General features: G+C 41.7%; 1 protein-coding gene across 2 annotated transcripts in view; it reads right to left on the bottom strand.

Moving 5' to 3' along the window:
* The window catches only part of DLGAP2 (DLG associated protein 2), a 305,540-nt gene that overhangs the window by 223,471 nt on the left and 67,397 nt on the right, over nucleotides 1–14,672 (bottom strand). For both annotated transcript variants that reach the window (XM_063125108.1, XM_063125107.1), the window contains exon 2: nucleotides 6,746–6,778. The gene's annotated coding sequence lies outside the window, so the exon portion shown is untranslated. The remainder of the gene's footprint in view (nucleotides 1–6,745; nucleotides 6,779–14,672) is intronic.

Here is a 14,672-nt window from a genome sequence, read left to right on the forward strand (position 1 = left end):
GAAGCCTCCTCCCCCAAATGGAGGCTGGGCAGGTTAGGAGAGGCAAGGTACATGGAGACAGGGTGGAGGGCCCTCCAGAGGGCTCACACCATTGGCAAATGCCCATCAGTGCCAACATGTGATGCTGCAGGAGAGGGAAAGGGGAAAGATTGTCATTATTTCCATCTCCCTACAGCGGTGACGGACTCAACCTTGGGGGAGCTAGGGGTGGTGACAGGCGACAGAAAGCTCTCACAGGGGATCCTGGGAGCAGGCAGGGATGATCCCTCCATTTTCCTGAGATAATTCATAGGTGTAGAAAGGGCCCTTATTGCACTCCAGCTGGGATACAAAGATCCCGGCTTGCATTAATCCACACTTCCCCATTACATCTGAACCAGAGAACTCTGGCTTAATGTTGGTTCAAAACCAGGGAAATAAGCCAGGATGTTGGTTAACAAACTGGAACCATGGAATTTGGTTGCACTGGTGGCAGTATGGTTTTTATTGCTTAATGAAATGAAATGAAACCTTTGACCTGAGGACAAGGTCTAAGTTTTTGTCTAAACTTAGTTAAATGAATTAACAAGCTTTCAATACTTAGCAAACAAATTAGATGGTCCATAAACAAAAACACTCTCCACTCATAATGCCACATTTAGGTGATTTCTAATTGTGCTCTCAATCATCCAATGCAGGGTGAGAGGAACAGTGAACACAGTCTTCACCTCCCCATTTTCCTGCCTTACATATTTTGCTAGATGGGATTTTTAGCCCATCTAGTGGCGGTGCTTCAGAGGGAGAGGGAAGGAGGTTCTGAATAGCTTGTATCCTGGCCTCTCTGTTCTCCTCCCCTCCTTGTCCATTGGAACGCCCACTTTCCCCCTCTCTACGGTTGATTTTCCAAACTCAGAGACCAGCTGGCACAGTTCTTTCCATGCCGGCTGTGAAATGGTGGGGGAGTGGAGTCAAATCACTGTCTCCGACCTTGAATGGGAAATCACCAGTATCATGTGGCCCCTTAGACAATGTCTAGTGACTAGGGAGCATCGGACTGCTCTCTCAATGATGATTTTAAATTAAGCAGTAGCTTTGTTAAAAGTATCAAGATTTGTAATCTTCATTTCACTATAACATTCAAGAAAAATTACTGAATAAATGGCTAAGAGATTGCAGGTTGCCAAGAATTTTGAAACATTAATCCATGCTTCAGTAATCCATGCTTGTAAGGTTTTACTGGGGCTGCTTATGTCTCTGCTTAACTTCTTTTAGGCATGGAGATAACACCACAGAACCAGGACACTTTAGAGCCACTTTAGTGAAAACCAAAGACCGTTGAGAACAATCTATTGCATGCTTAAGACAGCATACTTGAACTACTGCCGAGATTCTTAATTTTAAGATACCAGATCATAAAGTTGTTAAGAAACATCAGGATTACACTAGGCACAGATGGCATGAAAGTTGGAGTTACCTGAAATAGCATAGTTCTACTTTCTGTCAATCTATTTTAGGACTAGAATACAAAATATATGGGGGGGGGGGAAGCAGCAATATGAAGAGTTTAGCCTTCTGATTTTTCTCCCTCATGCCTCTAACATCTATACTTTCTGACATGTTTTCCAATCAACCACAGGCTCATGGGTATATTTTGAACAGAATGCTAATATTAACTGAATCAAAATAATTTTGTAACCTTCAAAATACAGTAATTATCACAAACAGCTTTTAATTTAGACATTTCCCAGCTTGAGGTTGTCTCATTGCAGCCATTAAAATCTAGACTTATATTGACAATGTTCTTAGTATGATACTTTGCTCTTTGCATCAATTTCTGATGTTAATACCTTCTTTTTTTAGTTGTAAGAGTGTATCTGCATGCTTCTTAGCTGGATATTGTCTGCTTTTATTTATTGATTTGAACTTATATCTCACCTTTCCACTAAAACAGCACTCAAGGCATTTATTCCAATCCCAAACACTGCAGATATAACACTTTTGGAAATCATTTCACATTTTCACTTTTAGCAAATCTTTGTAAAGCTTCCTTGAAAACATATATCTCAGTACCACATTTTAAAGATAATACAAATCTCAGTAACTTAGGGCTCATCTACACCAAGCAGGATATTCCACTATGAAAGCAGTATGAAAGTGGTATATAAAAGGCAGGAGCCACACTACTGCTTTATAGCGGTATTGAAGTGCACTGATAACTGTTGGGGCCCATTGACACATACCATATAGTGCTTTCATACCATTTTCGTAGCGTTGTATCCTACTTGGTGTAGATGTGTCTTGTGCCCTAACAGTTGTCAGTGCACTTCAGCGCCACTATAAAGCAGTAGTGTAGATGCTGCTGTGCACTTCAATACCACTATAAAGCAATAGTGTGGCTCTAGGCTTTTATATACCACTTTCATACTGCTTTCATAGCGGAATATCCTGCTTGGTGTAGATGAGCCCATAGTATAATCTATGGAGCCAACATTAATTTGTCAAGAACAAATCCTGTCAGACTAATCTGATCACATTTTTTTGATCGGGTAACCTCCCTTGTGGACTGTGGGAATGCTGTGGGCATAATATATCTTGACTTTAGCAAATCTTTTGACAAAGTGCCCCATGATATTCTGATTAACAAACTAGCTAAAAGTGGGCTAGATGGAACAACTATTAGGTGAATCCAGAATTGGCTACAGAGTAGGACTCAAAGAATGCTTATCAATGGTACCTTCTCAAACTGGGGGGATGTAACAAGTGGGGTACTGCAGGGCTCAGTCATGGGCCCAGTGCTCTTCAAAAATTTTATTAATGATTTGGACGAGGAGGTGCAGGGAACACTTATCAAATTTGCAGATGGCACAAATTTGGGTAGGATAGTTAATACCATGGAAAACAGAAACAAACTTCAAAGTAGTCTTGATAGGATGGAGCACTGGACAGAAAACAACAGAATGAAATTTAATAGGAATAAATGCCAAGTTCTACATCTAGGAAAAAGAAACCAAATGCACAGTTGCAAGCTGGGGGATGCTTGGCTCAGCAATACTACAGTCAAGAAGGATCTTGGAATTGTGGTAGATCACAAGCTGAATTTCAGCCAACAGTGTGATGTGGCTGCAAAAAAAGCAAATGCTATTTTGGGTTGCATTAATAGAAGTATAGCTTCCAAATCATGCAAGGTACTGGTTCCCCTCTATTTGGCCCTGGTTAGGCCTCACCTTAAGTATTGTGTCCAGTTCTGGGCACCACACTTCAAGAAGGATGCAGACAAGCTGGAGCGTGTTCAGAGGAGGGCAACGAAGATGATCAGCGGTCTAGAAACAAAGCCCTATGAAGAGAGACTGAAAGAACTGGGCATGTTTAGTCTGGAGAAGAGAAGATTGAGGGGAGACATGATAGCACTCTTCAAATACTTAAAAGGTTGTCACACAGAGGAGGGCCTGGATCTCTTCTCGATCATCCCAGAGTGCAGGACATGGAATAATGGGCTCAAGTTACAGGAAGTCAGATTCTGTCTGGGCATCAGGAAAAACTTCCTGACTGTTAGAGCAGTACGACAATGGAACCAATTGCTTAGGGAAGTTGTGGGCTCTCCCACCCTAGAGGCATTCAAGAGGCAGCTGGACAACCATCTGTCAGCTATGCTTTAAGATAGATTCCTGCAATGAACAGGGGGTTGGACTCGATGGCCTTATAGGACCCTTCCAGATCTACTATTCTATGATTCTATGAGTTGACCTGGTCATCACAACATACAGATCACATATGGATTGTGTCTCTTTGTCTAAATATTTGCAGGCCCAGAGGAATTTCAGATTTATTTATTTATTACATTTCTATATTGCCCAACAGCCAAATTTTTCCACTGATTGTGGCCTGTCTCTTTGATCTGCTGTTCCTTTAAGAATTGGAAATGGCTCTGTGCACATGCGCACATGGCCACTCTTCATTGCCCAGTATTCCACAGGCAAGCAAGGAAGTTGACGTGACAGCAGCTTAATTTGGCTTAGCGCTAAAGCACACATTAAACTGCCAGTTTTATTATTTGCAGAAAAGCATCCATGTGGGCCCTGATCCAGAACTTATTCCTGACCAGATTAGTTTCTTATTAAAAAATTCATCTTAGCACCTTTTTATATCCTCACATCAAGTACTGTCCATTACTGGTACAATGAAAATGAAAATCATGCATGCTCTGAAATTTATATTTCACATTTTCAATGTAAAAGGACAATTCATCTTAAGTTAAGAAATTCTAAGACCTCTGAGTTCAGTGAGATGGTTTAACCATCAGTGAGATGGTTATTATTGAAGAGTCTACTGTCTTTTCTGAATGGAAGTTCGGATTCAGAAAAGGGATTCCTTTCCTGTTCAAGAACATTTGATCTCTCAAAATCCAGTTAATGTTAAGTGAACTCTTTCCCACTCGAATAAAATGGAAATTAAAAAATGCTTTCAGAGTGTTGGTTGGCTGATTAATTTACTGTAAAGATTTATTATACTGCTTTTCAGATATATAACTTTCCAAAGCAGCTGACACAGTTTTAAGGGCATACACTAGGAGTAAAAATTAACAGAACAGAATATCATAACAGAAGAGCATTCAAGAATCCACACAAAATTTATTTATTTATTTATTTATTACACTTATATACCGCCCCCATAGCCAGAGCGGTTTACAGAAATTCTAAAATTGAGATAAAAACAAGTATACAAAATTTAAAATTTTAAAACACAGAACATACACAAATAACACATTAAAATCAAACTAAGCATCCAAAAAATCTTATGTAGGGGGTGGGGGGAATATACCCCCATGGCACCATAAAGAAAAAGAAATGACAGAAGCAAGCTTCCCTGGGGAACAAATTCAGAAGGATTACACTCTGAATGGCATAAAGATAAATGGTTTGTCACCTGTGCAGTATATTGGCTTGGCTCTAAACTACCATGAAAGGAAAGAGAAAGCATATTAGTGCTATCGTGTGAATGCTTGTGCAAAGCTAGCAAAAGACGCCTTGCACTACAGCGTATTAGAGGTTGGCCTGTTGTATAAGAAACAATAGATAAGGAAAATACACATGGTAGTGTATAAACTCCAGAGGCTCATAAAAGCATTTATGTATTTGTTTGTTTTATTTGTACCCTGCCTTTCTACCAAAAAATGGCACTCAAGGCAGTTGATAGAGAATGAGCTTATGAAATGTAAAAATTGACACAAAAAGAGAAACTCCCTAACCCTAAACCCCTCATTTCTCTATCTCTAGGATTTCCCTTCTGTCCAATCAGTTCTACAATGATTCTTATTAATATGCAGCTGCCAACAACCTGAGCAGCCACTGGTCTCCCCTTCATTTGGCTGGGCTGGATGCTTACCCAATCGTGTGGGTGGCATTCAGGCAGTTGCAGTCAACGTCCTCTTTCAGGCAGATGGTTTGCTGCTGCTGCTGCTGCTGCAGCAGCAGCAGATAGCTAGCAAAATGGAGTTGAGTGGGTGCACAGCTCCCGAAGCTAGGTGGCTGCCATTTCTTTATTCTCCACGCTGCAATGCCCAGTGCTTGACTGCTTTTTCCAGCTGATTAGGCCACCACAATGGTAACCTGCCTGGAAGAGGAGGAGACGGGCAACAGCAGCAGATGAACACCACCACCAGGCGAGTCTGACTGCCAGCCCTGAGGAGGTAATGTGGAGGAGAAGGAGGCTGGTGGTGGGTGGGTAAGTGCTGCCATCATTTAGAGTGGTGGGGAGATGGGTGCAGAGAGCCCATCCAAGCCCGGTGCTGGCCATGAATCTAGTCAAAGCTAAGCACGTTTCATTCCAAATAGATCCGAAGAGGAAAGTGAACCACAGGCTTAAATCTCCCACACTGAAATCAAAGAGATTTACCTTTGCCTGAAGATTTACCTTTGCCTAATGAGATCTCATCAGTATTCATATGTTTCAATATGTTGGTGCCATGCTTAATTATTCTCATTTCTGAATAACAATGCAGCGCCAGTGTGGGTAATGGTTGAAATAGTGGACTAGGAAGACCCAGGTTCAGCTCTCCACTCAGCCATGTAGCTGAGATGACCTTGGGCCAGTCACCATCTGTTCACCTAGCCTACCTCATAGGGCTGTTGAAACTGCCCTGCACACAACCACCAAAAGGCCACCATGGATGGGCATGTCTAGCCTGAAGTCAAGAGGCTCCCACTTCTCTTTGAAGCATTTCCAGCTGCTAGTAAGAAAATATAAGAATATTTTAAAATAAAAATTGGGAGGAGTGGGGTGTCTCAGTAATAAATAAATCAAATTGAAATAGTATGCCTGCCCCTCTAATAAATCAATCAACTTAAAAAAGGAAGAACTTACCAACCAAATGTCAACTGTTTGAATTAAAATCTAACCATGCTCCATTTCCCTATGGCCTCAAATTAATGCTCATGCTCATTCTTGCTTCTAATTATACTGACCAATGCTCAAGACTCAAGTAAAGGACCAAATATTTCCATTTTTATTGCAGAAGAATATTAGTCTCCTGCTGCTGCCCGAAGCATGTACTGTGCTTTACTCAGCACTAATTCAATCCATTTTTATTTTTATTCTTTTGGCACTAACACATGACTATGTGTTTTCCCTTTTCTTAGCATCACTTCTGATATTGTGTTCAACCTACTGCCATGAGAGAAAAAGTGCTAACACATAAAACAAATCATGAAAGTCAAGCATCACCACTATTGGCTTTGAAAATAAGTAAGCATAAAGATGTACAACTCACCTTCAGGTTCACCACAGAGTGTACACTGAGACTCTGCAAAGGAAAAGAGAGAAAGTAGTCAATAGAACCCTTTCCTTCCATAGATCATTGCTGTTAAGCCAGGGATGCCTCATTATCTCCTTGAATTCTCCTGGGTTACTGTTGTTTTTTGTTTGATGTATTATATCTTAGACATTCAACACCAAAGGGAAGATCTCTCTCTCCCTCCCTCCCTCCCTCCCTCTTTCTGTCTACAGTAATTGTTTGCACTGACATACAGCCAGTCAAGAAAGAGAAGAGAGAGAAATTATAATGATACCAATAGACATTATTTTTATATGCATAGAGAGGGGCACCACCCCATCCCCTGTATGTGGCCATGGATTGGTCAGAAGCTCTGCATATGGCTCTACATATGGCCCCCCGACTGTGGAATGATCTCCCTGATGAGGCTCGCCTGGCACAACACTGTTATCTTTCAGGCGTCAGGTTAAGACTTTTCTCTTCTCCCAGGCATTTAACAATGCTAAGTTTGTTTTCTAACGGACCCCAGAACTGTTGTTTTTAAATTGATACTGTTGTTTTTATATTGTTGTTTTTATATTTCTGATGATTCTTAAATTTTGTATACTTTTTAATGTTTACTGTTTAAACTTCTGTAAACTGCCCAGAGAGCTTCGGCTATGGGGCGGCATATAAATGTAATAAAATAAATAAATAAATAAATACATGGGGAGGCTCCAACCGTGAGATGTAAAGGCTCCAGCCATAAGACCCATTTATTCTAGTGTACAGATCACATAATTTGCATCTCTACACATAGGCCATAGCTAGACCTAAGGTTTATCCCAGGATTGTCCTGGGGTCAAACCTGTTCATCTAAGTGCCACACAGGGCATCCAGCGCTCAGGCAGGGATGAACCTGGGATGATCCTGGGATAAACCTTAGGTCTAGCTACAGCCATAGTCTCCTAGATCAACGTTCTAGGTTGAGTGCACAGGTAGGATGGGCCTGCTTCTGTAATTGTGATCCTTCCCCTCACCATGCATACAAAAAGAACCAAAAGAACATCTGCACGTGCACACAGACACACACACAGATGAGTTGACATGCCAGCCTTTCTGCACATCTTCTTCCATACCTTTAATATAAGGCTGGGCAACTTGTGGGGCTCCAGAAGTTGTTCAACTGCAACTCCCATCAGCCTGTGCCAGCATAATCAATGGTGAGAGATGGTGGAAGATGCAGTCCAGCAATGTCTGGATGGCCACAAGTTGCCCACCCCTGCTTTAACAGAGGTGAAGAAATTGGAATTTCAAAAGGTGCATTCCCCCCACCCCCATTTCAGAATACTGCAGGAGTTCTGAAAACTGCATACAGCCAAATATCTCTACAAGTATTGAAGGTAGTGGAAGCCAAATGTGAAACATTCAGCCATCACTGACAGAATACATGATGCACCTGACCTCAATCAGGAATACTACTACTATTTAAATTTTATGTTAAAATTTACACCCCACCTTTCTGTCTCAAATGGGCTCTCATGGCAGCTCCAATGAACATTCCCAACTACTTCTAATTTTACTCTTTATTTACTGCCCACAGAAAGTTAGATATTGACTGTAGAAAAAAAATATTATGATCCCGCCAGGGGAACTTATTGGGCCTGTTCAGACAACAGGCTAGATCACGGTGAGGCTGCTAGCCCTTTTGCAGCAAATGGTTAGTGAGCATGTTTAAACTATGGTTATGTAGCCACCATGGTTAGAAATCATTCACATGACACACTAAACCATGGTTCACATGACACACTAAGCCATAACGTTTAGCTCAAAATGTTTAACCACAATGACTTAATGTGTCATCTGAACAGGGTCACTGACTACTTTAAATAAATAAAACAAGTAACAGCACATCATGAAGCCGAATTTTTTTTCACTATGTCATTGACAAAATGACATTGTAGTAGGTAGTTACTAAACATTCTGGGCTTCTTCCCATGTGGACTTCATTTCACAAAAGAATCTACAGGGCATGTCTACATGGGGTATATTTACTCCATCATGGCTGCAAAGTTGCACACCCTTGTTTAGATGATGCAGCCACTAATTTATAGCTGTATTGTGGCATCCGTCCAGAAGCTGTGCATTTTCATAGTGCCATTTTACCATGTATTTTAATTTGGCTCCATCATCACCATGCATGTGCATGGGATGAATGTGGTTTAGGATGAGAGGCGTACTTTGGGCACGGATTAGCAGAAGGGAAAGTCACATGGTGTGTGTGTGTGTGTGTGTGTGTGTGTGTGTGTGTGTAGAGTAGAGGTCTAATCATGTCTTCTTGGAAGTAAGTCATTCAATTGCCTTCAATTGGTACTTTGGGTGTACAGGAGCAGAGGAATCTGGAGAATTCTGTTGCCAGCCCGTTTTCATTAAAAACCGCTGTGTTGGGAACGTAGACTCATCACTGCCTCTTGCTTTAAATATTCATTGAGTGCTTATTCTGAAGTAGGGATGGGCAAACTGAGCCTTGGGATGCGTGAAGGATTGAAGGATCACTACTTTGTAAACACTCCTCTCTTTCCACCCCCACCTTCTCGGCTGCTTCTCTGGGCTGTAGCCACAGCTAGAGGGGCAAAAGACACTAGCTTCTATATTGTTGTTGTGTTGTTGTGGCGGCTGTTGCTAATGCTGCTCTCAGACATTCAAGACTAAGACCAGGGCAGCATCTGCTATTATTAGTAGTAGCAGGAAGGATATGTGCTTTATAAACATCTCTCTCTCTCCTCTTCCTTTCCTGCCAGCCCCCTCAGACAGCCATATCTACAGTGGGTGAGAGAAAAAGAGATGTGTAAGACCAGCTGTGAGTCTGATATTATTATTATTATTATTATTAGTAGTAGTAGTAGTAGTAGTAGTAGTAGTAGTAGTAGTAGTAGTAGTGCTGCTGCTGCTGCTGCTCAGTCATTCATAATATTGGGCTTAGGGGCACCCCTCCCACTGCAGGGAAAGAGACCGACTCAATGGTGGATGTTTATGTGTCTACTCAGAAGAAACTCTTCCATTTCACTTTATGAACTTGTGAGCTGGGGTAGGGGAAACCTGTTGATTCAAAACTATGAAGCTATGATGGAGCACAGCTGAGATAGGGTGGCTGGCTGTTGATTTGAAGCTGCATAGCTTCATAGGTGTATGGAGTCATTCTTCCATGGCTATGTAGTTGAGCAGGGGGGAAATATACTTTCAGAGCCCCATAAATAGTTGCTATTTGCTGTGCATGTAACCTTGATCCTGCAAAGTTTCAGGGTGGAAAATTCCACATTCAACCCCGACCATGTATCATGGTGGTTGCCACTTCACAACTGGGATGCTGCGGGTTTCCTGGGGATCAGCAGTGAAAGCGGTACCATGTTACTGGTCCTCACGACTGTAAAGTTTGCACCACAAGCTTTACCATGGTTGTAGTGTGTGAATACGAAGAACGCTAGAGGTTCTATCGACATAATCATGCTTGTAACTATAAAGTACTTAGAATGGCAATGGGCTTTATTTTTCAGCTTTCCTTTGAGGGCCTGAAATCAGCAATACACAACCATTTTATGTCTGTATATCACATCACTATAAGAACAGAGATGGGGAATGGAGTTATTTGAAAAGAAAAATGGGCACAGCAGTAGGAACAGAGAAGTGTGCATGAAGAGAAGGCTCTAACTTAATCACAGCACTGGAGAATAGAGGTATAAATCTCATGAGCCACAAAAGATTCCTTGGGAAAAAAATCTCTGTGTTGGTAATTCAAAATATGGCATTGTTTCCTTTGAGTCAGCATCATCTCAGCATGATTTCAGGAGCCTGTCTGCTGTTGGGAAGTGCCATCTTTCAGCCGAGAAGTAAAACAAAAGGCACTGATCATTCATAGTAATTAAAAGATACTGTGCCGTTTCCTTCTGTAAGCGGCAGTTTACAAATCAGCCTTCCGCATTACAGTTGTTTACATACTGAAAAATGGTTGTGGTTGGGTTTTTTTCTCCAAAAGGCACTTAAACTTCCAGTGTGCTTCATGCAAGGACCACCTGTCAGCATCAGAGTGTTCCACAAATTTGCTCATCTATTTATTTCCACACCTTGTCAAACCTCCGTGATAGCCTCCAATTCCTAAGATGCCTCCGCCCGCATAGGTGGCTGCAAGGTTCTGGAAGTTTTAGCTGAACACATCCAGAAGCCACCAGGTTGGGGGAACCTGAGCTAAAGTAGGGTGATCATATGAAAAGGAGGACAGGGCTCCTGTATCTTTAACAGTTGCATAGAAAAGGGAATTTCAGCAGGTGTCATTTGTATATATGAGAACTTGGTGAAATTCCCTCTTCATCACAATGGTTAAAGCTGCAGGAGCTATACTAGAACGACCAGATTTAAAAGAGGCCAGGGCACCTGCAGCTTTAACTGGTGTGATGAAGAGGGAATTTCACCAGGTTCCCCATATATACAAATGACACCTGCTGAAATTCCCTTTTCAATACAAATGTTAAAGATACAGGAGCCCTGTCCTCCTTTTCATATGGTCACCCTAGCTAAAGTCTTTTCTCCCTAACTCTACCAAGGACAACCTGAAAATGTCTGCTTCTCTTCCCTCACCTTCCCTCACAAGGCTGACTAGGGGCCCTGGCTCTTTTGGCATTCATGAACAAATTAACAACTTCTCCTTGCATTTAAGACCAAAAATGCTAGAGCAAATGAATTTCTAAGAGTATGGCAAATGAAATCTGAAATGTTGACCAACTGGCAATCGTTTCTTTAAAAGCCCCCAAAACCTTGACCTTTTGCCACTCTCAACGTTGGTTAAGATGTTACTAAGCCCTGGGATTCTACCTTGGGCGAGGGAAGCAGGCCTTGGTCTCCTGTGCTCCTTTCTCCCACCCAGCCCACCACGGCTTCCTCCCCAGCAGAGAGAATATAACTAATTTGTACAGGAGATTTCTCTAACCTTCAGCAATAAAATCTAACACAAATTAACACCCCAATCAGCATGGGATCAAACACACTTAGACAAATATTATACTTCTTCAGGCTATATAAAAACATATAGCTAATTATGATCTGTCACCCCATATTTCCAATGCTGCTATTGTTGATTAGCAAATTTGCCCAGCCATGTAGTTATTCAGGTATTCAGTTATTTTAATAAGCCAATCCATTTAACCTCTTAATTAAGTTGTTTTCAATTCCTGTCTTGGAAAATAAATTGCATGAGGTAAAATATGACAGGCAGAATGTACATTTGCACTGAGAATGTGGATACACTTTGACCAAGATACGAGTCTATGTCAATAATTGCTGCAGTAGCAGTTTTAATTAACACTGTTCATATTAAAAATGTACTTAGTCTTCAACCCGCTGTCTGCTCAAAGCTGAATATTCTCTTTGTCTACAAACTTCTAGTGCCCATGATTATGTTTCCTGAAATCATCTCATATTAGTTGACAGCCACCCTTACATTGCTGGTGTCCAGTGTCACACTTCTGTTCCTTAATTTCTTAATTGATATCAACATTCTCCGCCTCCTCCCCAACGGCTGTATAGAAAATTTCTTTCACTCAGTAACAATCTGTTTTCAACAACTGCAGTGTCGCTGTTTCTCTACTTCCATGAGAGAGGAACTAAGTCAATTAATGACTAAGCCATGGTTAGGCCGCTAACCCCTTTGCAGCAAATGGTTAGTGAGCATGTTTAAACCATGGTTATGCAGCCACCATGGTTAGAAATGGTTTACACGACACGCCAAGTCATGGTTCACATGACACACTGAGCCAGAATGTTTAGCTCAAAATACTTAATCACAGTGGCTTACCATGTCATCTGAACAGAGTCAAAGACAGATAGAGCATCACATTGCATCATACTGCATGTTATAACTTATTTGTATCATTCAATTCAGTTGACCTGTGCAAAAATTGGAAAAATGGGATGACATGGAAAAATGCTCAACAGTAAAAGCTTATAGACACAGAATTTAGACCAGAAGCCAGGTCCATTTATCTATATGACTGAGCCCCAAAGCTCTGTTTATCTGTTTGTTTGTTTAAAATATTTATTGCCCCAACTTTTCTTCCAGTGAGCTCAAGGTGGCTATCATCAAGGATAAAACTATCAGCAAGTCCCTAAGAGAGGGTCTCGGGGACTATAGAATATAGTGGACTCCCCTTCCTACAGCACTGGATGGGAAGAGAATCTAGGGTTGGGCTATTTAGTGTAAATTTAGTGAAAATATTGTATTATTCTTTGCCTCTGTGCATTTCCTGGTTGAGGTCTTCAGTTCTGCCTCTCTTCCACTTTGTACGAGGGACAAGTTTCTTTTATGGTGTAAAACTCCACAGACTAGGTATTTGAGAGCTTTCTTAAATGAACATAAATAAATGATGCAGAAAAATCTCTTGGTCTGGTTTAGCCTAGAATATCTATGAGAAATTAAAGTGCAGCATCACTCTGCTTCCCTCTCTTCTACTGTTCAATACCTTTGATTTATGAAATTGTGCAGCATTCAGTGATAGGTGGAATCCTCTTTGGGGGATTACTGCAAGCAAGAGAATCAAAAGTTGTTGCCACACCCTAGAAAGTTGTTGTAAAACCTACTCTTAGATAGGAGACAACATCCTTTGAATTATCATCTGCTATGCTTGGGCTGTACAATCTAGAGGATGGAATTTTCACAAATTCTTTGGAGGGCACCCCTAATTCATTCATCATGATCACAACACCATAGGAACCAGCAGCTGTGAAATCAGACAATGGCCCTTTAAGGAATACAGGCAGCTCTTCAAAGGGGGTGGGATTAACAGTAGATCCAGACCAGGCAGCATTCAGAAGCCATCTGCATGTTGCTGAGACAACAACTCTCCTTGGGTGAGTTCCAATCAACACCTGCCACAAAAATCTGTTCAAGGTCCTGATTGACTATACCTGCCCTTGCCTGTTGTGATCGCACATGGCCTGATGTAACTCTGCTCTGTTAAATGTGATTCTGCCCTTCCAAGAATCTGCCTCCACTGGGGTTCTTGAGCCAAGCAAGCAAGGACAACATCCTTCTGAGAAATCACCCTTCACAATGACCTACAGACCAGAATTGCAACTTTATAAAACACTGCGACAAAAAGTGTTCTGAAAATCCAAGTCAACAATGTCTATTCAATTGCCCCTATCCACGTGGTTGTTGGCACTTCCTTTTCTTTTACAATTTTTGTGCTGTTTCAGTATTTGGAGAGGATATTACAGCTAAAATGTGCATCCATGTGTAACATTCTTCAACTTCCTCTACTACCTATTTCCTTTTTAAAGAAGAGACTGGAGGGGTGTCTTCACAGCGCTTCTTTGCTGCTCCTTCTCGGCAAAAACCCACGGGATCACAGCTGTGGAGTGGGGGCAGGAAATCCCCTTGGCAGGAGGGAGCGCAGGATTTCCAGGGCCATGAGCCCACCCCCTGTCCTTTGCCCAGCCTTCCCGTGCTTCTGACGGTCACGGTCCAACCCCCAGCGTAAACTTAAAGCAAGGTCACCACCGACACACGGAAGGACAGTGGTGACCTCACAACAAATGGAAAAGTCGCAGTAGGTCCATGATGTTTTTAGTGCACGGCTTTGGGGAAATGGCTGACGCAGCACCATCATGCAGCCAACACGGGTTAAATAGGGCATATAGACAAGCCGTGGCAATGATAGTCTGGGTATTTATTTTATTTTATTGCAGGAAGACTATATCCCCCCACAACAAGAATATTTTCTCTATCTCCCATGACATGTATATATCTAGAGTGACCATATGAAAAGGAGGACAGGGCTCCTGTATCTTTAACAGTTGCATAGAAAGAATTTCAGCAGATCATTTGTATATATGGAGAACCTGGTGAAATTCCCTCTTCATCACAACAGTTAAAACTGCAGGAGCTATACTAGAG

This window comes from Elgaria multicarinata, chromosome 4 (assembly GCF_023053635.1).
Source record: "Elgaria multicarinata webbii isolate HBS135686 ecotype San Diego chromosome 4, rElgMul1.1.pri, whole genome shotgun sequence".
Classification (NCBI taxonomy): domain Eukaryota; kingdom Metazoa; phylum Chordata; class Lepidosauria; order Squamata; family Anguidae; genus Elgaria; species Elgaria multicarinata.